At 42.0% G+C, this 27737-nt stretch overlaps 1 protein-coding gene across 10 annotated transcripts in view; it reads right to left on the bottom strand.

Annotated features, from left to right (window-relative positions):
* Positions 1–27737, bottom strand: part of SIPA1L1 (signal induced proliferation associated 1 like 1) — a 373204-nt gene that overhangs the window by 341434 nt on the left and 4033 nt on the right. The window lies entirely within an intron of this gene.

Genomic DNA, 27737 nt, shown 5'->3' with positions numbered 1-27737 from the left:
AAATGCTGAGAAGTGATTATGCATGCTAAAATTCTCTTCTTGGTAGAAGACATTAAGTCCCATAAAATCAGTTAGCAAAGAGGGGAAATGTAAATCAGTTGTTATTAATAGTTCTTTAAGATGGCCACAGGATCTCACAAAGGACATTCAATATCCTTGAATAATCAAATTACTCTGTATATGAGAGAGCACGAAATCTTTCTCAGGTAAGAGTCACAGGCACAACTTTCATATAAAAGATCACTTAGACACTGATACTATTCACAAGGCGTCTCAACGCTCTGCCAAACAGAAAACGGGCTTCCCTGGTGGCTCAGATGGTAAAGAATCGGCCTGCAATGCAGGAGACCGAGGTTCGAGCCTTGGATCAGGAAGATTCCCTGGAGGACAGCATGGCTACCCACCTCAGTATTCTTGCCTAGAGAATCCCATGGACGAGGAGCCTGGCAGGCTAAAGTCCACAGGGTTGCAAAGAGTTGACCACGACTGAAGCAACTTGGCACGCGTTCAATTCAAAGGAAAGCACGAGACTCGAGGCAGTCCATCAAAGTCAACGCCAACACAGCTCTGGAGCACCGGTACACAGGCCCTCAGAGCAGCCAGCTTCACCTCTGTTACCACGGGGCCACGTGCCGCTCCCGCTGCCCCGAACTGCTTTCATCAAATACTTTACAGTGACTTAAGCTTTAACACTGGTGGTGGGCAGAATGAGGGGTTTTCCTGGTGGCTCAGACAGCAAAGAATCTGCCTACAATGTAGCAGACCTGGGTTTGATCCCTGGGTCAGCAAGGTCCCCTGGAGATAGGAATGGCAACCCACTCCAGTATTCTTGCCTGGAGAATCCCATGCACAGAGGAGCCTGGTGGGCTACAGTCCATGGGGTCACAAAACATGGGACACGACTCAGCAACTATGGCTTTCACTTAACTTCAGGGAAAATGGGAATGTAGAAAAGTTAAAATGTAAGTCTAATATTCCCTCAGGACAAGGCAAATCAATTTGCTTTAAAAAAAACTAACAACTACAAAACTTGAGAGTGAGGCTACTTCACAACAAAATCTTTGTTTCACAGTCTATGAGCAAAGAAGTTACTATGATGAGTACCAAGCTTTACTATGATTACACATGAGCCATATGTGTCTTCTGGATGCATCTGGTTCTCCCTCTTTAAAGAAAAAAAAGGAAAGTCTTTCTGGGCTAGAAATGACACATGGCCTACTTTGATGCTTTTTATGGTTTCTCCTATTTAGAGTCTGCATGCGTGCGTGCTAAGTCACTTCGGTCATGTCCGATTCTTTGCGATCCCATGGACTGTACAGCCCACCAGGCTCCATGAGATTTTCCAGGCAAAAGTACTGGAGTGGGTTGCCAAGTCCTCCTCCAGGAAATCTTCCCAACCCAGGGATAGAGCCCACATCTCTTATGTCTCCTGCACTGGCAAGCAGGTTTTTTACCACTAGCGCCACCTGCAAAGTTCATTTAGAGTCTAACCCCATTTAATCTTTACTGTAAATTTAAGGACAGAGATACAATGTTCAGTTATTAACACCATCAAATCAAGGGATGTATACCTAATACCACAAATCACTGATTCCCAAAGCTGGCCTGCAAAACAATACTGGCATTTGTAGGTCCTCGGAGAAATGAGGGGATAAAAAAAGAACTTGTTCATGAGTCTTACATAATCTATCTTATTTAAAGGGTTGTCCTTTATTCTGAAATTATGTCCTTCCTATTCTTTTTGTATATAAATGGCCTTTCTTAATAAAATGCTAAAAAGAAAAAAAATCCTAATTACGTGTTGTTGTTCAGTCACTTGGTCATGTTCGGCTCTTTGCAACCCCACGGACTGCAGCATGCCAGGTTTCCTTGTCCTTCATCATCTCCCGGAGCTTGCTCAAACTCATGTCCCTTATGTGTATAAAATGCCAAAGTCTAGGTACCACTGCTTCAGATCTTTACCTTTCCCATCTCCAACATCCCAACTCCCTTTCTTCCAGCTGCTCAAGTGAAAAGGAAAGAAAATAAAACCAAATGGCATTCCTGACTCCTCTCTCACACGCCACATCTAGGCGATGAGCATAAGCCTGTCGGTCTTACTCATAAAATGTGTCCCTGAAAAGTTGCTCAGTCATGTCTGACTCTTTGCGACCCCATGGACTGTAGCCACCAGGCTCCTCTGTCCACGGAATTCTCCAGGCAAGAATACTGGAGTGGGCTGCCATTCCCTTCTCCAGGGCATCTTCCCAACTCAGGGTTTGAACCCAGGTCTCTGGCATTGTAGGCAGATTCTTTACCGAGACTGGTGAAAATGAGGAAAAAAAAGTCAGTGAAACTGGAGACTGACTGGTGATAATGGAAATGGGGGCTAATGGGAGGTATCAAAACTCAGGGGAGGACTTCCCCACTGGTCTTTATTCAATCACTTCCCACCAACACAATGAAGACACAGTTTCCATCACCCCAAAAAGTGACATCAAAATGGTCAAATAACACATGAAAAAGTCCTCCCCTGCTTTAGTCTTTGGGGAAATGCAAATTAAAGCCACAACGAAATAGTTCTACACACCCACCAGAGCAGCTCAAGTTAAATGGCAGGAAATAGCAAGTGTTGCCAAGAATGCGGAGCTCTCGGCCTCTGCCGATGAGACATATAAACTAGGGAAAAACTGCTTCTCCATATCAAGTACAGTGAATATACTCATACCCCATGACCCAACAATTCCACTCCTATTACATCCCCATAGATGTCTTGACAAACAGACATATACGGGAATGTGCATGGCAGTACTGGCCAAAGACAGGAAAACAAATATGTTAACGTCATACAAAGGAATGCTCGACAGCAACCAAAATGAATGAACTGCACATACTTGCACGGATGCGTTTCACAAACACTATGTTGAGTGAAAGAAGAAACAAAAGAATATATTATGTATGATCATATTAAAATAAACCTCAGGGGACTTTCCTGGTGGTCCAGTGGCTAAGACTTCACTTTCCCAATGCAGGGGGCCCAGGTTTGATCCCTGGTCCGGTAAATAGATCCCACATGCCACAACTAAGAGTTTGCATGCTGCAACCAAAGACAGAAGATCCTGCTGCAACTAAGAGCCAGTGCAGCCAAATAAATAAATATTTAAATAAATGAATAACATAAAGCACAGAGACTGGCCCTAACAAAGTAAGCTACACTGTCAGTAGTCAGGGGGTAAGGCTTTGACTGGGAAAGGGAAACCAGGACTTCGAAGAGACTAATAATAGCCTGCTCTTAATATGAGCATTGACTACATCACTGTATTCACTTTGTAAAAATTCACCCCACTGCAAGCTCGTCGTTTTTGCACTTTTCTCTATGCTTGTTCATACTACAATAGAGGGAGTTTTTGTTTTCAGTCACCTTCCCAATAAGGCCTTCTCCAGCCTGACTTCTCTATCTAAAATTTCCACCGCTCCCCAATATTTCACATCCTTCTCCCTGTCTTTATTTTTCTCCTTTAGGACTTGTCCATATCTAACACACTATCTTACATACCAGGTCTATTTTACAAACTTATCTTGTTTACTGTCTCTACTCATTAAACTACAAATTTCCTAAATACAAAGGTATTTAATCCTTTTTACTGAGTACCGAGCCCCCACTGCCTAAAACAATGCCTGGCAGAGAGCAGACACTCAATAAACACTGATTTAATTAATTTATTAATGACACAGCCTTGCCCAATTTAATTATGCTTGTGGATTCAAGCCATAAATTCTTGCAGTCGTCACGGCATACTTAAGCAACAAGCCAGCTGCTGTTCTAGCTGTGTACTTCTCAACCTGGTTTCGAGACCTCCCATCTCTCTGATCACCCTCTGGATGCTCAAGTTTTTTACATCTCCAGATCAGGTTCCAGCCAGCGTTAAGTACAACAGAACACAGAACCCATAACAGCTGTTTTTACACATGAAGCCTAAGGCTAACATTAACTTTTCCCTTACCGTATCTATCCTGTAAACTCAATTTATACCGAGTTTAAGGTCAAATAAAATTACCAAAGAAACTTAACTCTAATTTTTCTCCCTTCACATAAACATCAAGAAATATTCCCATCCTATAATGAGGTCTTCAAGTTTCTGTTACTAAATGTACAAATTCTAGCGTATCTCTACATACCCTTCTCTGTAAGATTTTGCTTACCATTCCAAACCTCGAATTCTCTTTAAAGCAGTGTTTCTCAACCTTTTTCACTGTCACTGACAGATTTTTTTAGACAGTTTTTTCCTAATCATTCTCCTACATGAAACTTTTAATATCACAGATAGACTATCTATCTATTATACTGTGTATCTGTTATGCACTTATGTAGTGTGCTTTAAACATTAAAGGATAAAACTTCTGCCTTCCTCCCACCAATTTCACTTCTTTAAATATGCATACTTGAAAACTTTGATTCTGTCAACTACAACATTACAGTACCTTTCTAGTTTCACTTCATGAGGATATCTGTCAACAAGAAAACCATTTTAGTCAAAGATGAAAGCTGAGGACTTCCCTGGTAGTCCAGTAGTTAGGAATCCACCTGCCAACGCAGGGCACACGGGTTCAATCCCCAGTATATACGGGAAGATTCTACATGCAGTGGGGCAACTGAAGCTGTGCACCGCCGCTGCTGAGCCCGTGCTTTACAGCCTATGAGCCACAACCACTGAAGCCTAAGCTGAGCTGAAGCCTAAACCTAAGCCCAGAGCCTGAGCTCCTCAACAAGAGAAGCCAGCACAGTGAGAAGCCCAGGCACTGCAATAAAGAGGAGCTCCCGCTCGTCCCAAGCAGAGAGAGCCTGAAGACCCAGCAACGAAGATCCAGCAGCAGCCAAAACAAAGCTGAAAGTCATAACCAACAAAAGGCAAGTACAGACTGCAACATCCCAGGAGGAAAAGCTCCCTCCCAACTAATGCAAATCTATTAAATCTACCGTTTTTTACGTTGACTTATTCAATGAGCTACAAACCCATCAAACAGCCACTTCATATCCTCCATCTTTTTCACCAGGACAGCATTTTGTTAAACTGAACACTCTGCTGCAATCCAAAGACTGCAGTCCCTTGATTAATAACCTATCAAACCTTCTTAAAATCTATTTTAGAGAGAAAACAAGATTAGCACAGAATGAGTTGTTTCAGTCTCTCCAAATTCCTCAAAATCTGCTCCTTTCCTTGGCCTTCTGGTCCAGCTAACCCCTAACCTCACTCTTCTAAGAATTTCCTGTCTCCCAAGGTTCAAATGAGTGCTTTTTATTTTCCACATTTGAAGAATTAGTCACTCAGTCGTGCTCTTTGTGACCCTATGGACTGTAGCCCGCCAGGCTACGGAATTCTGTCCCATGGAATTCTCCAGGCAATAATACTGGAGCAGGTAGCCATTCCCTTCCCCAGGGGATCTTTCCAACTCAGGAATCGAACCAAAGTCCCCTGCACTGCTGGCAGATTCTTTACCAGCTGAGCCACCAGGGAAGCCCTTTTCCACAGTATGTGTTAGCAAATGTTTTAAATGCAAATCTGACCATTCTGCTTCCTGGATATTTAAAATCTTTCCAGACTTTCTTCTGACAGGTAAATTCCCAACTCTTCAGCATGATATGCAAATCTTTCCACTATGAGGCCGAACAGTGGCAACACCTTCCCACTTCCAGAAAGCTTTTTCATAATCATTTCATTCTGTACAGCAGAAATTCTCTTAGACCCAAGTCTCGGCAGCCACCTGCCCTCCCCACCCCGTCCACTTCGCCTCAGTCTGTGCAAATCTGAGAAGCAGTACCACCTCCTCAAAGACATCCTCCACACTCCATCACACTGTCACAAAGCACCTCACAGCAGCTTTAGAGGCACTGAGCATACATCTGGCAGTTACTTATCGGACTGTTTCCTCCACAATTGACCCATTCAAAAACTAGGGGCGAAATCTACAGCAAATGGATGAACCTAGAGATTAGCATGCTAAATGAAGTAACGGAAAGACATAATCACATGACACCACTTATATGTGGAATCTAAAAAAAGAAAAAGTGATACAAATGAATTTATTCACAAAACAGATTCACAGACATAGAAAACAAAGTTAGGGGTGGAGAGAAATAGGAGGTTATGATTAACATATACACACTAAAACACAGATAAATATCAAGGTCCTACTGTATAACAGAGAACTACATTCACTGTCTTGCAACTATATTCACTATCTTGTATCTGAAAAGAATCTGAAAAGGAATATATACATATGTATCTCAGTCACTCTACTGTACGCCTGGAACTAACACAACACTGTAAGTCATCTATACTTCAATAAAAAATGTACATATATATATATGTATATATATACACACTTATGTGTGTGTGTGTGCACAAAGAATACTTGCTGCAAGCTGACCTCCTAAACTGGGAACTTGACATTCAACTTTGTGCCCCTGGCACCAAGAATGCCACAACCCTATGGGAACTGAAAGCCCAACATTTTTGAAAGGACAGAAACCATTCTCACTCTGGTTGAAGTGAAAAAGTGAAAATTCAGTCACTCAGTCATGTCCAACTCTTGGCAACCTTATGGACTGCAGCCCGCCAGGCTCCTCTGTCCATGTAATTCTCCAGGCAAGAATACTGGAGTAGGTTGCCATTTCCCACTCCAAGGGATCTTCCTGACCCAGAGATCAAACTCACATCTCTTACGTCTCCTGCACTGGAGATGGAGTCTTTACGACTAGTGCCACCTAACATAAAAAAGCCAAACAGTATAGCAACAAATGCTGGCGAGGATGTGGGTAAATTGGAACCTTCATACACTGCTGATGGGAATACAAAAGGGTACAGCTACTTTGGAAAACAGTCTTAGCAATTCCTCAAAAGGTTAAACAGTTACCGTATGATACAGAAATTCCACTCCTAGGTATAGACCCCAAAGAAATGAAAACATATGTATACACAAAAGCTTACACATAAATACCAGCATTATTTTTAATACCTTAAAGGTAGAAACCCAAATGTCCATTAACTGATGGATAAACAAAGTGTTACATATCCATACAATGGAATATTATTGAGCAATAGAGTACTGACTCATGCTACAAGGTGAATGAATCTTGGAAACATTATGGTAAGTGAAAGAAGTCACAAAAGATCATATATGATTCCATTTATAGGAAACACTCAGAACAGGCAGCTCTATAGAAACAGAAAGTAGATTAGCAGCTCCTTAGGTCAGGGGCAGGGGGTTGGGAGAGGTGGCTGGGTGATTACTGAAGGGCAGGCGGTTTCTTTTTGAGGCAATGAAAATGTTCTAAAATTGACTGTGGCAATGGTTGCACATAGCTATGAATACACTAAAAACCACTGAATTGTATACTTTAAATGGGCTAATTGTATGGTATGTGAATTATATATCAATAAAGCTGGCTTGGTTTTGTTTTTAATCTGGTTTCTTCTACAAGGGCCTTAAACAGATGTGCTTTCTCCTTTTGGCTTATCAGCAGGATTTGAAATCCTACCATCACAACTTTTGTTTCCTGGAGCTCCCCACCCATCTGGATGTAACCATACTCCTTTTTATAGTTCTGCAGGCCTTAGAGGTATACTATCTGTTCCCTGAGCTTTGTGAAATCTCTTCCTAAAGATCCAGGCCATAAGATTCTCTTCATCATGGCAAAACCCCAAGACAAAATAACCACTTTCACCGAAAGTATGAATCAGTTAGTCACAATTTTCATCTTCTATCTTCTAAAAAAAGAACTACCAATAAGTCAAGTACTTATTCATAGGGCTGAGATTTCCACGAATATATAGATAGTTGAAATGCACCGTTTACAAACTATCTTATCCCAGTGTCAGCTTTGAACTTACATATATTTATTCAGGGATGCATTTAAGATTAGGTTCTGGGAATGCAAAATCACAAAACACACAACCCTGGCCTCCAAGGTTTAGCAAAAGAAGCAAACACAGAAAAATAATGTTAAGACGTTTTGACAAAGCTCCCTCTATCCCAGCACTTAAAACCTATGACTGCCCTAGTGGCGCAGTGGATGGGAGTCCATCTGCCAATGCAGGGACACAGGTTCAATCCCTGGTCCAGGAAGGTTCCACATGCCAAGGAGCAACTAAGCCCATGAGTGGCAACTACTGAAGCCCGTGCACCTCGAGCCAGGGCTCCACAACAGGAGAAGCCGCCGCAGGGAGAAGCCACGCGCCGCAACAGGAGAAGGCCCTCGTGCAGCAATGAAGACCCAGTGCCGCCAAAAAGATACATTTTTTAAAAAACTACTGAATACTTAAAAAAAAAAAAGACTTGTAATTTTCTGTTACTCATCGGTTAGCCTAGCTCTCTCTCAAGAAAACGGATGCTACCTTTGAATCCAAGGACAGACAGTGCCTAATACATGCTAGTTTCAACCAACTGTTTGTTGGCCGACGATGTGAATGAAGCACATTCATGAGTATGCAAGGAGAACCACGCGTCCCCCAGCAGGTCCCCGTCCCACCCTCTTAAACCCAGCTCACGGCCAGAAATCCCAGCCACATTTGGCTGCAGTACAGACCTGGCTGAGGCTGGCAAGGAGCAAATTAAGCTGAGAAAATAAGCAAGCTGACTCCTCCCTCTGTTCACACTCCCCTCTCCCCACATCTGAGCTCTTAGCTTTCCTAACCCTAGCCTCCCCACATCTGATACCAAGGAGAAAATGTTCAGGATGACCTTTCAAAGGCTACTGGGGACTTCCCAGGTGATCCAGAGGCTAAGACTCTGGGTTCGATTTCTGGTCAGGGAACTAGATCCCATGTGCTGCAACCAAGAGTTTGTATGCCTTAACGAAAGATCCCATGCTCCATAACTAAGATCCAGTGCAGCCAAATAATACTAAAAAAAAAAAAAAAAAAAAGACAACTACTGATGAAATGGGATTTTCCTGTGTAATGCACATGAAATTGTATTTTATAAATGCAAGAACCCGCCATTACAACCCAAGTGAAATGTATCTTTCCATAGGGTCTTTAAAAATCCAAGGGAAACCTGACCAGCAAAACAGAAAGGCTGGGAGGGTTGTTAAGAAAGGGTGGGTAACGAACATCTCTTGGACGTCTATTATGTGCCAGGAGCTATGTGTTCTGCAACCCCACTGCCATCCTAAGAGCTCCCAACTGTTGGTACTAAACCCCACCTCTGAGAAGGGTCTTACATAGGTCTCATCTCATCTCAGCCTTGGGAGTTAAGCATCAGCGCTGCCCCTTTTCAAACAGGAAGAAAGAGGTTGAGAAGCAGCCCTAAGTGACCTCTAAAAATGGTTTGCTATTCTTGGGCTCACTCTGCCACACTGAGATGATCCTTACTGAAAAAGCAGATTGCTTCTAAAACAGAGAGGAAGTTGCACAGAAGAGAAAGATATCCCAGAAGAAACAAGAACTTATGGCCTGGGAAATAAATGACACTAAATATTTATATATATATATGCAAATAAAAGTGGGCGGGGGGGGGGGAAAGAGGTTGAGAAACGACCAGTGGTCACATTGGTAGGATGGAACACAATATCCGGTCCCAAAGCCTATATGAACCACTGCCACTTACTCTGAAACACTGTGTACCACAGACCAGCACCTGAGCCTCTGAATTTTCTAAATCTCAACTATAAAAATGAGGATAACTCCTTCCCCAAACCTCAACTAGGGAAATTCAATGAGACAATATATCCAAAAGAAGACAAGAACATAAATGACCCTGGAAAATAACACTGTTTCTTTCTTTGCTTCTCCTGTTATAAACTCAGCCTTAACCCCCCTGCAGGCAGTGGACTCACTGTGATTTGTAAATCGTCTCTCACATCCCAGCCTAGAGAGCAGGCTCTGCCTTGCCTGGTGTAGCACAGATTAAAATGAAAGTGCTGGATAAAAGCTTCTGGAACAGCAACTACCGCCGTACAAAATGTCAGAACCCAGCACGCTTGTACCTGGAAACCATTCAAAAAGAAAGTTAAGGTCTAGGCAGCTCTGATTTTGCTCCCCGGTGTTTTCTCTATGAGGACTCCCAGACACCCCCTCCAAGGCTGCTGTGTTCCATGTCACAGCCCCAATGCTGGAAATCCTGTAGTTTCCCCAAAGCCTCTTTTCCTACTCATCAAACTGCACCCCAAAGCCCTCTTTTACTGGACAAATCTCTGTTTTACTTGTTTTCAGAAGCCATTTTTAAAAGATAGGGACCAAGAAAAATTTAATGGTGGTTATCCCTGCGTGGCAGAATCATGGATGACCTGTTTCCTCGTCTTCAAACTTTCTTGTACTCTCCCAATTTCCTACTAAGCTTTCAAAATAAAAAAGGAAGACTACGCACTGAAATGATTTCCTTCATCTCCTGCTGGACATTTTCTTTTATTCCTTCTGAGCTCCCCAACAAACTGGCAGCATCTTGAGAACAGGACTGCTAAATCATCTGCATAACCCTCAGCACAGTGTCCATCCACGGCAGGGGCTTGGCATAAAAAAAAGCTCAATCAGTAGTCGTGGAGTAAATGGTGAATATTTGGGTAATATTTAGAAACAGACTTCTGTCAACTGATGGTGAGCAAATCAAGGTGTGAATGCGGCATGTCCTTAGTGAATTTGGATTACTGCAGTTGTATATCATTATTTTAAAAGTAGTTAAAGCAGTTAAAGTCTAAGAAGTTAAACATGAAAAGTCTGTAACCTGAAGACAAGGGGAACTACTGCAGGAGATTCACTGCAGGAGCAGTAAACCAAGATGGGGACGGTGAACAGACCTAAGCTCCTTGGGCATCCTGCTATAAATCAGGGCACCAGAAACTGAGTTCATTAAACAAACTTGGGGCTCTGTGATCCACTTGGTAAGCATATTACGGCCCTGGTGGAACCAAAGCTCAATAACACTCTAAAATGAATCTTTGTCCTTAAGATTAAATAATAAGCCTAAATACTAAAGCAAACAGGGGATTAAGATAAACCCACCCCAACCACCTTATTATACCACCCCAAATCCTTATCTAATAAACCAAAGCAGAAAATCTTGTGAACTGATTTAACATGAAAGAGAAATATCAAATATTTGATTTGGAGAAATGACTTCAACACAAAGTTTAAAGATATGTTGGATTCAATAAACGTACAAAGCCCACAACTGAACAGAAAAGTTACAGCAGGGCAGTGAAAACGTTCCCCCCTTTCACCATGACCTAAGTTAACTGAATTAACTTCTACTAGTGACTTCAATTGTTTGATCAATTGAATGTGTTTCTCAGAAACACACTTGATTGCTAAGATTGATCTTACATCTGTTTCTGTATTTTCAATTAACTTCAGTTCCATTAACCTCTCTTTAATCTATGTATTTCTAATATGTCTCCAGCCTCTTAAAAGACACTTATTTCAAAACAAAACAGATGCTGACATGATGATAGTATGATAATTTTAGGGAAATAGGCGGAAGTCAATGACAAGATGATGACTTCCCAGCAGAACTCATGCTGAAAGATGGGAATGAAAGCATTTCACCCAGAAAACACATTTCTCACTTTTTCTGGTCATGCCTTCAGTTGGGAAGTAAAGTGAAAGTCTTCTAACTAGAAAAAAAAATTATGTGTGATTACAAACTCTGGGCAGATTTGTATTTATTTTGCCACAGCTATAAATATTTACATTTCCTCCAGCAACTTGTACTAGACATAGAAGGAACCCTGAGCAACTTCTCTGGCAGGTGGGAGGCCCTTGTGAGGTGGCTTCCCACATCTCAGGAAACCGACCAAAGACAGAATATTCAATGACAACTATTATCTCGACTCCACTGGAAGGGAGGGAATGTGGACAGGAGTTAGAGATACTTGCTCTTTTTCAACTGCTAAAAGTTCACTCATGCACCACCCAAGTTTTCTTGATGAAGCAATAGGAGGAAGTGAGAGAAATGGAAAGAAATGGTGTAACTCCTATGTAAACCATGCCCGAGTCACGCAGAAAAGTGCAAACAGGGGAAAGTCTCAAAACAATGCAAGTTATTTAAACATTCTAAGCTCCAGCTTCATCATCTGTTAAATATTGATAATACCTACCTCAAAGGAATTCCAAGAGGATAAAATGAAATGGAATCAGTAAAGAACCCACCATAAAACCAGTTCATGGGCAGAGTTCAGCTAAAGATATTCATAACCACTGTTAATGGAGCACTGTGGAGGTGCCCTTGACAGGCTAAAGTCCTACAATGGATACAGGGAAAGAGACCACCAGGTGGGTTACATGCCAGTTCGAGGAAATCCAGACCACTGCTTAAGATACAAAGAATTGTCCCTGACTCTCCACCACGGACGAATGATAAACTATAAACTACCTACCATACTTAAAAATTACACCAGCAGGGATTCCCTGGTGGTCCAGTGGTTAAGAATCCGCCTGCCAATGCAGGAGATGTGTTTGATCCCTGGTCCGGGAAGATCCCACAGGCCATGGAGCAACTAAGTCTGAGCCCCACAACTACTGCCTACGTGCTGCAACTACTGAAGCCTGCACACTTAGAACCCACGCTCCACAACAAGAGAAGCCACCACAATGAGCAGCCCGCACACCACAACTAAAGAGTAGTCCCCACTCACTACAAGAAGCCCATGCAGCAATAAAGACCCAACACAGCCAAAAACAGGTAATTTTTTTTTTTAATTACACGAGAAAAACCAGCCTTTCATCAGAGACATGGGTAGGCAGATTCCATCATCAGCGAGGCAGTGTTTAAAACAAATTTCAAGTTTAACTCGCAGGGTGATGGTCACAGCAACCCGATTACATATAGACAGGCTTTCTAGCATTCCAACAACAAAATACTTTCTACTCACACAGCCAAATCATGACTACAATGATCTGGTCCCAAAAGATGACTATACAAGACAATTCCTCAGCTCAGTGGATGCTGCAGTGTCTGTTGATATGTGTAGGAAGAAATTCTGCAACAAGAACTCAACATCTTGGCTCCCACTCAGAGTCCTAATATCTATCTTGCAGACTTGTTATAAAGATTAGCAATAATGTGTCACAAAGTGTCTGGCACACTGGGTACTCAATAAATGGTAGACAATGTAAATTGCATTACTGGGATGCAACAAAACCAAAAGGCTGAACCTGCCATGATGCAACTGGGAACAGAGGGGTTTCTTTTCATCAGAAAAGTTAAGCTGAATGGAACTATTGATTAAAGAACATAACAAGTTGTACAACAGGAGAGTAAATAAGTAAACAGCAGGTGAATCCGTTTGGTGATTTAGTCGCTAAGTTGTGTCCGACTCTTTGTGACCCCAAGGACTGAAGCCTGCCAGGCTTCTCTGTCCACAGGATTTCCCGGGCAAGAATACTGGAGTGGGTTGCCATTCCCTTCTCCAGGGGATCTTCCCCACCCAGAGATTGAACCTGGGTCTCCTGCATCGTAGGCGGATTCTTTACCAGGGAATCCGTTTACCACCTAAGAATGAATGTCAATGGGCCCATTCCACTGGGACATATAAACAAACAAAATGAGAAATGGTCCCTATCTTCAAAGAATCTACACCTACCTGAAGAGAAGGCAGTGTTTCTCAGTGTCTGTCTGCAGGCACCCCTTGACCCGATGTCCGATGAAGGCAAAACTCACAATTTCACACACAAAGCGTGCATTCAATAAAAATTTGGTCAACAAATGCAACACTCGTTGGATCTTAGGCCTAAAGCTGTTATCTACCTCAAAGGTTTCCAAGCCTGGCTTCACAACTCAATCCAAACTTTCCAAAGGCTGAGAATCCATGCACTTAAAATGCTGTCCAGATGACTCTGACCCTCAAGGGAAACTGAGAACCATGCATCTCACTGAGCCCCTGTGAAATGTATGAAAGCCTTTACAATGACCCCATCCTGAATGACCCCACCTATACACGCAATGGTGTACCGACACACCCCAGCACACTGGCATGCAGTTCCACGAGGAAAGTCTTTTCTGATACTCACTCAAACACCTGTATTTACTCACTGTTCCACTGTCTGGGGTCTGAGAAGACAAGGGTAAACTCTCCCCCTTCCCCATGACTCATTTTGAATCCCTGAGACAGGGATGACGTTCCTTCTGAGTCTTCTCCAGGTTAAGCACCCTTGATGAATTATGTGTTAATAATTAAACTGTAAGCTCGGTAAGTATACAATACAGTAGAGCAGCATTCCAGACAAGGGAGACAGCAAGGTAACGGCAACCAGAAAGATGGCAATGAAGGAGGTGGGCTCTGAAGAAGGAGAAAATTACAGTAAAACTCGAGTTCCGAGGACAGAATTGCCTGAGGGGACACGGAGGGTAAGATCATGGTGAGGGGTAAGATATGCAGGGAGGGGGGAGAGATAAAGCTATGGGTAAAAAACCTGCTGGTAAGTCACACAGATTTCACCTACCTTTTGAATTGCATGGAACTAAAACCGAAAGTGACAAAGGCTCAAAGGAAGTCAGGGTAGCTGGGAAGGAGAGAGGGCAGAGGCCCCGTGTGTGAAGGCAGAGAGAGAATCCTGGAGAGGGCAAAGAAATCAGATGAACAGGGAAGGAGAGACCCAAGAGAAAGGTCATAAAGCAGGCAGGAGAGCGTATGTTTGATGTACCGGAACCCCTTAAATCCTCCAGGGTGGCACATGTACTTGAATGGTCCATTAGAAAGAATAATCAGGCAAGATGCCCGGAGTCCGGGGCAGCAGTAGTCAAGCCGATCAGAAAGGAGCCTGCTACAGCCACCCGGGTATAAAAGTCAAGGGCCTAAGGGACTTCCCAGCAGTCTAGTGGTTAATATTCTGTGCTTCCAGTGCAGGGCTGCAGGTTCAATCCCTCGCTAGCGAACTAATATCCCGCATGCGTGTACCGTGGCCAAAATAAATTAATTTTTAAAAAAAGGTCAAGAGTCTGTATAAGATGGTGGCAATAAAACAAAACGGACAAGTTGAAAACAGTCAATCCAAAACGGGGGAAAAGGCAAGGCAGGCTTGGTCCTGGACCAGACCCAAGGTAAAAGAAAGGCAATAATCCAAGATGGCTTCTAAGAGGTATCGGAAAAGGTCATGAAAGAAGCAGGCAGCGATCAGGCAGAAGCAGGCAGCAGTCAGGCAGAGGCAGGCAGCCAGCAGGCAATGGAGAACAGCGAGGGTAGTGGTGGATGAGTGCCAGGGCGGCTTTGTTTACAGAAACATCAAAGTTCACTCCACAGACACACACAGCTAAGGGAGGCTTTGCTATTTTCCCTGGTCCCAGCACAGGCTGCGGTTTCTGTAGATCTGAAATCTGTATCATCATTGCCACCAAAGTTAAAGAGCTTTGATAAAGTGAAGTGAAAGGAGCTAGGCACAAGGGACTACATACTGTATGACAGAAAACGTCCAGAAGAGGCAAATCCTGAAAAATGGACAGCAGGTTAGCGGCAGCCTAGGGATGGGCAGGGAAGTGGGTGTGATTGGGGAGAAAGAGGGCTAGAGTTTCTTCCGGGGTGACAAAGATGCTCTTAAACTGCTTACGGTGGGGCTTACCGTACAAATTACTGACTGACCTGTACGCTTCAAGTGGGAAAACTGTACAGTCAGTGAATTATAACTCAATAAAGATTATTTTAAAAAAACAAAACCTTAGTAGTGCATACATAGGTACTGTGACTTCAGAAGCTTAGAGATTATCTTCCTGGTAAAAATGATTTTGAAACTAGGGTTCAAATAAAAAGCCGTTATATGATTTGGGAATCCTAAAAGTTCTAAGAAAGTCTTAAGGAAGTTGTATTCCTTTAGGAGAAAAAAAAATAAGCATGGAAAAGATATAGAACTAAATACACAAAAACCATTTAAATTATTTCTTACAATTGATCTAAGCTTTCTAAAATGTACTTCAAAAGGAAAGACAAAGACTGAAGGTTTTATAAGACAATTATGTCAAGTGATTCTGTACTGAATACCTATAGTTTACCTTAGGCGCTAAATCAAATAATGTATAGTAAGCAGATGCAAGGAAAAGCAAAAAGATTACATAACTTAACAATTATTGAGCAGATGCTGCTGCTGCTGCTAAGTCGCTTCAGTCGTGTCCGACTCTGCGCGACCCCATAGACGGCAGCCCACCAGGCTCCCCCATCCCTGGGATTCTCCAGGCAAGAGCACTGGAGTGGGTTGTCATTTCCTTCTCCAATGCATGAAAGTGAAAAGTGAAAGTGAAGTCGCTCAATCGTGTCCGACTCTTAGCGACCCCATGGACTGCAGCCTACTAGGCTCCTCTGCCCATGGGATTTTCCAGGCAAGGGTACTGGAGTGGGGTGCCATTGCCTTCTCCAGTTGAGCAGATGGGTCAACTTATTTTATAAATCTGAGGACCTGATAAAAACCCTAACATGGAGAGATGTCTTTTTGCTTGAAAGATAACCAGAGAACTATCCAAATAATTTCTGCCTCCACAGTACCTACAGAAAAACAGTTCTTGTCCCCTGATGCCTTGGTTGTTCAGTCACGAAGTCATGTCCAACTCTTTGCAACCCCATGGACTGCAGCACGCCAGGCTTCCCTGTCCTTCACTATCTCTGGGAGATTGCTCAAACTCGTGTCTATTGAGTCAATGATGCCATCCAACTATCTCAACCTCTGTCTTCTCCTCCTGCCCTCAATCTTTCCCAGCATCAGGGTCTTCACCAATGAGTTGGCTCTTCATAGCAGGTAGCCAAAATATTGGAGTTTCAGCTTCAGCAGCAGTCCTTAAAATCTGATTTCCTTTAGGACCGACTGGTTTGATCTTGTCTTCTCCAGCACCACAGTTCGAAAGCATCAATTCTTTGGCTCTCAGCCTTCCTTATGGACCAACTCTCACATCCAAACATGAGTACTGGGAAAAAACCATACCTCTGACTATAACAGATATTTATTGCCAAAGTGATCTCTGCTTATTAATACACGAAGTGTGTCATAGTTTTTCTTCCAAGGAGCAAGCATCTTTTAATTTCATGGCTGCAGTCACTGTCTGCAGTGATTCTGGAGCCTGAGAAAATAAAACCTGTCAGTTTCCACTTTTTCCCCATCTATTTGCCATGAAGTGATGGGACTGGATGCCATGATCTTAGTTTTTTGAATGTTGAGTTTTAAACCAGCTTTTTCACTCTCCTCTTGCACCTGATGCCTTGCTTCACTGTTAAAACCATTACTGCTCTCTTTCTACTGAACACTTAGAATATTTTTTAGACCAAGTTCCCAAAGACTGTCAGTTATTCATCAAGTTATATTCGCTACATGTGTCAGGCTCTCAAAGGCACCCTTTTAAAATGACTTTACCTTCACTTTCTGTATCACATAACCTGCAACGAGCACAGGCAGCTGATGCCAAATGAAGTGTGTAAACCAGGAGGGCAGTGAAGAAACAGCAGTAGCATTACTGTTCAAACTGTCTTATGGATCAAAAGAACCAAGAACCACCACCATATCTCTCAAATGAAGATGTTCCTAAAACAACATCCTAACTGTCGGGAAAGTATCAATTATCAGCAAATACTGTACTTCAAACCTACAACTATTTACTACTACCTCTAAAAAAAGATGCATAATACATTCAGAATAGCACTGAGTGAAATATAAGCCTGATGGGCTTTTTGTTGCTTTGCTCATTCCCCACGTTGTATCCGACTCCTTGAGACCCCATGGACTGCAACACACCAGGCTTCCCTGTCCCTCACCATCTCCCAAATGAAGACAGTCCCTCTCCAATGGGAGTCCCTCCCAAACTCCCAAAGTTTCCAGGTTCACGTCCACTGAGTCAGTGATGCCATCCAACAATCTCATCCTCTGTCACCCTCTTCTCCTTCTGCCTTCAATCTTTCCCAATATCAGGGTCTTTTCCAATGAGTCAGCTGTTCAAATCAGGTGGTCAAAGTACTGGAGCTTCAGCATCAGCCACTTTCAACACTTTTACTTAGATCCTAAACAAATTTTAATTCAGTGGATTCAAATATACATTTAACATATTTCACCTGACTGTAAGAAAATTTTAAGCAACCAAAAATATATGATAATGTAAACAGGTATTCTGAATCAAGAAACACAGAGAATGGTCCCCTTATAAATCTGGTCTATTAGACCCAATTTATTAACTGTTCAAAGTTATAGAAAGCATAAAACAATAAAGACTTTGAGAAAGGAAAGAGCTGCGGTTCTTTTCCACTACAACATCTTCCCACATATTAAGTCAAGTCACTTTTGCCGGAAGCTCTGTTAACTAAGCGGCAGGTCTGGCACTATACGCCCATTTACCACCCCACCGGCGCTACACAAAATGAAGCCCCGACACCAAGTTCTCCCAAAAGCTGCTCAGGAATCACAGAAAGGATCAAAGAGAAAGCTTTCCCACGTATCCAAAGAGAAAGCCAGCCTTCAGAGGGAAAATGCCAACTTTCCCCAATTACATTCTGGCCTATGACATAAGTAGTTCCACAAAGTATATAAGATGGTAACCAGTCTACCTTCCAGAAATAATACCCCCACGACAGGACATTACTTCAGCAGTGTGAACTTTTTTTTTCTCTCATTTGATCTCAAGAATTCTGAAAAGGGCAAACACTTTCCCTTTTTCACACCGAAGAGAAAAGTGAAACTTGTGAGGATTAATAGGCCTGCCCGGCTGCCAACTTGACTTGGTCCGCACTATCTCATACCCAATATGTACCAACCAGCTCGATTCCCCACCCAAACCTGCTCCTCCAGCCTTCCTCATTTCAATACACAGCACCTCCATTATTCCAGTTGCTCAGGCCCTAAACCTCTGTGTTACTTACCCTTGACTCCACTCTTCCTCTCACTCTACATCATTCACCCTTCCATGAACCAAACCATGTTAGCCCCACCTGAGATGAGTCCAAAATCCAGCCACTTCTCATCTCCTCTGCTACTGCACCATCATATCTCACCTAGGTCACTGCTAGACCTTCTCCCTGCCTCCACCTTTACCCCCACCCCTCATTCCATTCTCTACACATCGGCGCTCTGTCTCTTAAAAATAGGTCAGATCAAATCCCTTTGGATAAAACCCGCCGGTGGCTTCCCTTATCACTCAAGAGTTGTCCACTGCTGTATACTCTGGGATGAGAACAGTATCTGCCATCTAGAAGGTGTTCATTGAACATTGCTGATTAGTAAGTGAAGGGAAAATGGCCAAAGTCACAGACCCAGGGCGACACAAATCTTCCAATGTTCTTCGGTAAGACGGAGACCAGATTTGTAATAGCCAACAATCCACATGAGAGAAAACTCTTAAATTTTAATCTTGGTAACTCAATCTCATCGGGTTCAATCCCTGGTTAGGGAAGATCCCCTGGAGGAGTGCGTGGCAACTCACTCCAGTATTTCTGCCTGAAAAATTCCACGGACAGAGGAGCCTGGCAGGCTACAGTCCATCGAGTTGCAAAGAGTTGGACACAACTAAGCATGCACACACACCCAAACTCCATCTTATAACACATAATCAATTCTATGTTGAATTTATAACAACAAATTAAAATGGAAACATCATTGTATAAAGCCATGAAGTCTCACACTAGGTTATCTGAATTCTATAGACAGTGACACGATGCCACCGTAACTCAAGGCCTCCTTGCACAAAATCGACAAGGGCTCTAAAGGACTCAGAAGTGAGCACATAAGAGAAGAGGTGCTAAGTGCTTCTAAATCTCTGCACACTGGCACTACACCAATCATCTGAAACTGGAATTAAGTTTCCAGTTACAAGTAACATCAGAAAGACGAGCTTCAGAATTGTCTCCTGCCAAAATGACAAAGACAGACTCTCACCTGAGTTAAAATGTTGATTATTTTCAGATGAGAGTGAAACTAGTACTAAAACTATTCACCATTATAGAATTTTCTCACTAAAATGTCTCAGTTAAAAACAAAAATTCTAAATTTCTCATTAGCTCTTTCAAAAATATGTCTACTATCTGCAAAAAAAGCCCTAAATTTCACTAACTCATAATAATACAGTTTTCCCTGGTGGCTCAGATGGTAAAGCGTCTGCCCCTAATGCAGAAGACCCAGGTTCGATCCCTGGGTTGGGAAGATCCCCTGGCAACCCACTCCAGTACTCTTGCCTGGAAAATCCCATGGATGGAGGAGCCTGGTAGGCTACAGTCCATGGGGTCACAAAGAGTCAGACATGACTGAGTGACTTCACTTTCACATAATAATACATTCACAGAATTTTAACATTTGGTCTCAAAGGAAGTTTAATTCAACCCTCAACCTTCCTAATACAAATGAAAAGGTTACCTGGTTCCTAATAAATGGACAATTAAGATTCACTAAATGAACAAATGACTGAAGATCCAAAAGGGGTATAGTAGTGTAGTTGCTAAGTCGTGTCCAACTCTTGCAACCCCAAGGACTATAGCCTGCCAGGCTCCTGTCCATGGGATTCCCCAGGCAAGAATACTGGAGTGGACTGCCACTTCCTTCTCCAGGGCATCTTCCCGACTCAGGAATCAAACCCGGGTCTCTTGAATTGCAGGCAGATTCTTTACCGACTGAGCTACAAGGGAAGCCCACAAGGGGTATATGACTCTTTAAAGATCTGACAATTAGTGGAAAAATCTAGAAGTAGCCAAAACTAGGTGTTTAGATTTCCTTGGAGTGGGCTTGGAAGTAGGGGGAAAAAAAAAACAAGATTCAGGAAAACCTTATCTGGGTCCTCAGGAAAACCTTAAGCAAAATTCATTAAAGCCTGTTTCCTTTAGTTCTGTTACTTAGAAAAGCACTTGATAAAATAAATTTAGCCAAGACAGATCTCCTTGGAAACCAAGAGGCAGAAATGTCTAGTGTTTTTTTCTTCCTCCATACAAAGAATATTTAATGTAGGACTATTTTCATAATAAACAGCTACAATTGTTTTGCATCAAAAGTAAAACAGGTGGCCTTTGGCAAAAAGGAAAAATCCAACCAGATGAGAGGAACGGAACACTGAGAAGGACCACATTAATCACCGGAAGGTTATCAGCCAATGAGGGCAGGAGCTGTGCATCCTTCTTCCACTGGAAGCACCCACTAGCCCCTGGCATGTGACTGAATGAGTGAGTGAGTCAAAGCCGTCCAGTCGTGTCCGACTCTTTGCGACCCCATGGACCATACAGTCCATGGAATTCTCTAGGCCAGAATACTGGAGTGGATAGCCTTTCCTTTCTCCAGGGGATCTTCCCAACCCAGGTCTCCCGCATTGTAGATGGATTCTTTACCAGTTGAGCCACAAGCGAAGACCTGGCATGCAGTAGGAGTCAATAAATACTTATGAGTTAATTAGTAAGTAAATGACGCCTTCCAGACCCACCCATGCAGACTTAGATTCATTTGGTCACCCCTAAACAATACCTTGTGCATGCATGAGTGCATGCTAAGTCACTTCAGTTGTGTTCAACTCTTTGCTACCCTGAGAACTGTAGCCTGCCAGGCTCCTATATCCCTGGCATTCTCCAGGCAATACTGGAGTGGGCTGTCATGATCTCGTCCAGGGGACCTTCCCCACCCAGAGATCAAACCCGTGTCTTTTATGTCTCTTGTATTGGCAGGCAGGTTCTTTACCACTAGCACCATCTGGGATGCCCAAACAATGCCTTGCCTTGTATGCAAGCATACTATATCTTTCCTCCACAGAAATTCTACCAATTGTCCCCTCAAGTAATACACTTATCCAAAATATCCTTATAGTTTTATTAAGAAGGTGAAAAAGTATGTCTTATGTAGCCTAAACTACTTACTAAAGGAGCCACTGAGTTTGCTGTTCTGGGTCCAGTCTCTCTCCTTCAATTCAGCCTATACAACTCAGCAAGGTTAATTTTATGTTCTTTGTACATCCTAGAAAATATAACAGTACTGTGGCTAAGTATTCTATCTTTGTGTGGCCCACTGCTATGCATTGAGCAGATACGGAAAATCAGCAATTACTGGACTGGAATGGGAAAGGCAATAGAGTATCAAAGAAAAAAATACCACATAGTGAAAGGTCTCATAATAACTGACCCCCTTTGAAAATCTTGAGATTACTATCAGAGGCTTTCATTAAAAAAACTCTGACGGTAATTTTCTTTAGCACAATTCTAGAACTGACACAGATGGTTTGAGCATTTATACCCATTGAGGTAACACATTCAGTCTTCAAGATCAATTCAAGGTTCATCACCTTTTTGAAGCTTCCCCATGTCATAGGACTCAATATCTGTGAAAACACTTTGTAAACCAGGAAGTGCTAGACTATCGGTTTTATTACACTAGTAGCCAATTGACAGCCTCGCCTACATTCTGCCATTTAAATCATCTTACTTAATTCTTCAAGTGGGTCTAGTCTCCTCCCAAAAAATGAAGAATTCCTTGAATTGTTTTCTCAATTTCCCTATTACGTCTCTATTTCTCAACACCTACAACAGTATAAGTTAAAAATAAGTGTCACTCAAACTTCCTGACTTCAACATATGTTACAAAACCAATCTAAAAAGCTAAAAGTGGTGCTGACATGGTGGTTTAGTCACTAAGTCATGTCCAACTCTTGCGATCTCATGGATTGTGGTCTGCCAGGCTCCTCTGTCCACAGGATTCTCCAAGCAAGAATACTGGAATGAGGAGGAGCCATTTCCTTCTCCAGAGGATCTTCCCAACCCATGAATTGAACCTGGGTCTCCTGCATTGCAGACAGATTCTTTACCATCTGAGCTATGAGGGAAGCCCTGGTACCAGACAGACAAATAGATCAATGGAACAGAAGACAGCCCAGAAATAAACCATCAGGTATATGGCCAACTGGTCTTCAACAAGGATAGTAAGACCACTGACAGGGAAAGGCACAGTCTCTTCAACATATTCAGCTGAGAAAACCAGATATCTGCACACAAAAGAAGTAAGTCGGATCCTCATCTCACACTATATATAAAAATTAACTCAAAGTGGATTAAAGACCACAGTGGAAGAACTAAAACTATAAAAACACAGAAAACTCCATAATGTTGGACTTGGCAATGACTTCTTTGATATGATACTAAAAGCAAAGGGGATTGTTTTTTGATGGGATTACATCAAAATTTTAAACTCTCATGCACCAAATGATACAACATAGTAAAAAAGAGATGTACGAAAGGGGAGAAAATATGTGCAAATCATGCACCTGACAAGGGGCTAGTATTCAGAACTATAAAGAACTCCTACAACTCAACAAGGGGCTAATATTCACAATATATAAAGAACTCCTACAGCTCAAAAACAAAAACTCAAATAACCTAATCAAAAAATGAGCAGACTTAAGACATTTCTACAAAGATGGTATGCAAATGGCCAACAAGCATATGAAAAATGCTCAATGTAACTTATCAATAGAGAAATGCAAATCAAAACCACAGTGAGACATTACTTCATGCTCATTAGAATGGCTACTATCAAAAAGCAATAACAAAGTAACAAGTGTTGGCAAAGAAGGGCAATAACATTGAAACACTGCTGGTGATAGTGTAAAATAGTATAACGGCTATGAAAATGAGTATGGAGGTTACTCAAAAAAATTAAAAATACAACCATTATATGATACAGAAATCCTACTTTTGAGTATATATCCAAAGGAACTGAAAACAGGGTCCCAAAGAGAGATGTGAGCATCATGTTCAGAGCAACACTATTCACAACAGCCAAGAGGTAGAAGCAACCCAAATGTACACCTATGGATGGATGGGTAAACAAAAGTAGTACACACATACAATGTAATATTCCCCAGTAGCTCAGCTGGTAAAGAATCCCCTTCAATGTGGGAGACCCTGGTTCAATTCCTGAGTCAGGAAATCCCCTGGAGAAGGTAAGGGCTACCCACTCCAGTATTCTTGGGCTTCCCTGGTGGCTCAGAGGGTAAAGAATCCACCTGCAACATGGGAGACCTGGGTTAGATCCCTGGGTTGGGAAGATTCCCTAGAGGAGGGCATGGCAACCCATTCCATTATTCTTGCCTGGAGAATCCCCATAGAGAGAGTCAGACAGGCCTGAGTACAAAGCACAGTATTATTCAGCCTTAAAAGAGAAGGAAATCCTACCACACGCCAACAGGAATGAACCTGGAGGACACCATGCTAAGAGAAATGGGCCAGTCACAAAAAGACAAATACCGCACGACACCACTTACATGAGGTATCTTAAATGGTCAAATTCATAGAAACAGAAAGTAGAATGGTGATTGCCAGGGATGGAGAAGAGAAAGGAGAAGTTGTTTAGTGGGTACAGTTTCCAATCCGCAAGATGAAAGCAGTCGGAACTTCTGTTTCACAACAATATGGATATACTTGACATGACTAAACTGTACTCTTTAACAACAGCTGAGATGGTCAATGTTACACTATGTGTTCTTTACCCCAGTAATAAAAGTAAGTGCCACATGCAACCACCAAATTGGATTTACTTGTTCTAGCTCCACTGCAGGAGTTCTAAGCAGCCTGATCCTTCAGCTGCTGGCAGCCGTTTCCAAATTTCTTCCAAGTTGTCTTTTTCAACCAAGGGGACCGTACACGTGATCGGAGGCTCTTCTATACCCACCCAAGCTGAAGTTTCCACATGCACCTTATTGTCAAGCATAAATCCAAACATGATATAAAAGCCATTGTGTTCTCAACTGAGTGGGGGAGGAGCATAAAAGAATCACCTGTTGAGTTTCTTCAAACCACCCATTCACCCAGAGAAATACCTCATACTCCACTGTGACCCTCCACCCTCCCCTACACACCTGATCCAAACCCTTGAAAAATCACTATTTTTAAAAGCTCCCTTGAAGACAGCCTTCAGAACATCCCATCGAAAGTGATTATTAGGTTGGGGCTCTCTTAATAAGCCTTTTCTGTGAATCCTATAGCTCTCCAAAACCTTTCATGTATCTACTGAAACATTATTTTGTCATGCAATTATTATACCCCATTTCCTATTACAAAGGATAACTGCTAAGATCCTAATTAAAATAAATAAATAAAGTAACACTGAGGCTCTTGGAAGAATCTCAGGCACTTCTCAAACCAGAAACGAGATGAGGGTCAGGAACCACATTCAGTCTTAAGCCTCCTAACGGGTTTCCTAAGGGCACATTCTGAGCCAGGAGTCAAACCCCATCCCAAACATATATATGCACACAGAGTACAGTCTCTCTACATGTGAAATTCCAGCTACTCAGAAATTAGACTCGAGCAAAATATATTGGCAGAAGCTTCTGAGGTCTTCGTTGGGGCAGCCAGAAGTATGGTCAGCGGAAAGGGAGGAGTTAAATCAACTATACACTAACCCTTATTTCAAGAGTAAGAACAACTTGTTTTCAAAGTCTCTGAAAAAAAAAGGCAGTATGGTTCGCACAAGTCACATATTTACATTTCTTGAAAAAATACGGGGAAATACTTCTTTCCATTTATTTCCCTAAGTATGTACAGGTGAAAAAAGGAATCAAAGTTAGCCAAACTGGGTGAAAATTTGACAACATACTATTAATATATAATTATATATACCTCCTATAAGCATCTCCATATAAGTACCCTCTGTTCTTAAAGGCATGAAACAGCACAGTTTAGGCATCAGTTATTTCTCTGAAAGCATCAAAAAATGAAAAGAAACTTATAATAAGCAACAGTCAACTGTGAGAACTAAGATTGTAAAAGGAAATGCAAAGACCTTGGAATATATCAAACTATAATTCCTATCTACGCAAATAATTGAGAATATCAAAAAAATGAATTAGAAAAAAAATAATATAGGAGTCAATGTAAATGATACTGATCAGAGTCAAGTCTTGACTATAAGAACATGGTCATTCAGCACACAGTCCTTTGCTTTTTATCTCTTAATAGCTTCATCCTGAGAAGTCTGGACCTCATTCTAAAAGGAAGCAAGACGTTGAGCCACAAAAAAACAATCAATAAGTATATACTTGTAGCTTTGGTAAAAGGTTTTCTGGAAAAAATAGAGAAAAGAATAACCAAAATTCACCCTGGTGTCTGCAAAAATCATTTAACCTGTACCTACTCTAGGGGAGGAGAAAGGAAAAAAGGAAGCCAGTGGCCACCATGGCTGGCTGGTCAGTTGGCTCCAGTCGCCTCTAAGTGACCCCTGTTTGTGCAAATCAGTAACTCTCCATCTCCAAGTCAGCATTCTCCAACAGGCAAACATTCTCCCCATGCTGCTCCTGAACTGAAAAAAGGGAAATCTAACATTATGTAATTGCCCGTTTCCCACAATTTAAAGTTAGGCATACTACAATCCTAATTAGAGGGAGAACTTGGTGCAACATGACAAGTAACAAATTAGGAATGAATCCAAAGGCTGAAAATTCTCATCCCAACCTGCAGAGGAAGAGAGAAAAAGCTTTGCCTGCCTCTGTGGCACACCCCCCTCAAGGCACTGCTGTTGACTAAAGTCCAACGAAAGAAGCCCCTGACGTTCCTCCATGTCATGTCACTTGGCATCATCTCTCTAGATCCTTAAGGAAACACTCACGTCCTCTTCACAGCTGGAGTTACGTCACTCCTCCCAGGCAGAAATAAAAGGAGAAAGTGGATGTGGACCAGGCCCTAACCTCAAAAGATACTCCCTGTGCGTTCTTTTACCCAGGTGATCACGAACCCATTCACCCTCACTCAAGCCATCTGTGTTTAAGAGATCCAAGGTAAAGGGGATCTTCTCCATGTTTCTACAACTCGCTCCAGTGCTCATCAAAAACCCACCGAAAGCATAAATGAGCTATCATCTGAGAATAATTAACCTAGTCTGTACAAAACCCTTCAAAAACAAAGTGCTATAAAAGTGTGCAGGTTTTGTTAGGCTTTTTTTTTTCTTTCAATTAGCTAAGCATAGAAAAAAAAAACAAAATCTAATAAAGTCAATTTATTTCCCAGACCAAAACAGTACAAGTGCAATAGATAGAAGGTTGCTGGATTGTCAATCTCAAGTGATAGTGGAACACCCCTATTTTAAATAGCACTGAATGTGGAACAGATACTAATTTTTGTGTGAGCAATGAAGCAATAACACAACGCTTTACCCTCCTGGGGAAAGGGAGAGTCCCTCACCTAAAGGGCAGTCACCCAAGTGGCAAGGAAACTTCTCTCCTGGCTCAATTACCCCAGTGGAAGTTGGGTGGAGCTATATATATATCTCTCATATTTTCAACAGGAAGCTTCTACAACATTTTCCTGTTTTATGTGCAATTATACCTCCACCTAACAAATCCTCCCTAGCCTCACCTCCCAAATAACCCTTACCTGTAGCTGAGAGACAAGGTCTGAAGTTGCCATTGTTACAAAAATAAGGGAAGCACAACCACTTTCTTTTACAAATGAAAAATGAGTTTAAGAAAGGAAAAAATGGTCAACTACAAATTAAGTCTGGCTTCTCTAAAGTGCATACAAGTATATTATCCTGAGTTAAAAAAAAAACTACAGGTGCTATGATGTAAATACTTTTAACTAACTCATAATTTCTTTCTCCAAAACTTTGTAATTTAAGTAACTAAAGCTTAGTTACTGAACACTACATCAGTGCAGTTTTCATGGCTTTTCAACCTTCATGTACATTTTGTCTCATTAAGCTTTGCCTCCTCTCATTTTAGACATTTAATAAATACTGAACACTTGAGTGGAGGGTAAAAGTAGTAAATAAATTTTAACATGATAGACTCTTAAGATGGGGAGGGGGGAAACAGCAAACAAAAGAATACAGTTAAATCTGAAGACCTGT

The sequence above is a fragment of the Muntiacus reevesi genome, chromosome 7 (genome assembly GCF_963930625.1).
Source record: "Muntiacus reevesi chromosome 7, mMunRee1.1, whole genome shotgun sequence".
In the NCBI taxonomy this organism is placed as follows: domain Eukaryota; kingdom Metazoa; phylum Chordata; class Mammalia; order Artiodactyla; family Cervidae; genus Muntiacus; species Muntiacus reevesi.
This window is presented reverse-complemented; position numbering and strand designations above follow the sequence as displayed.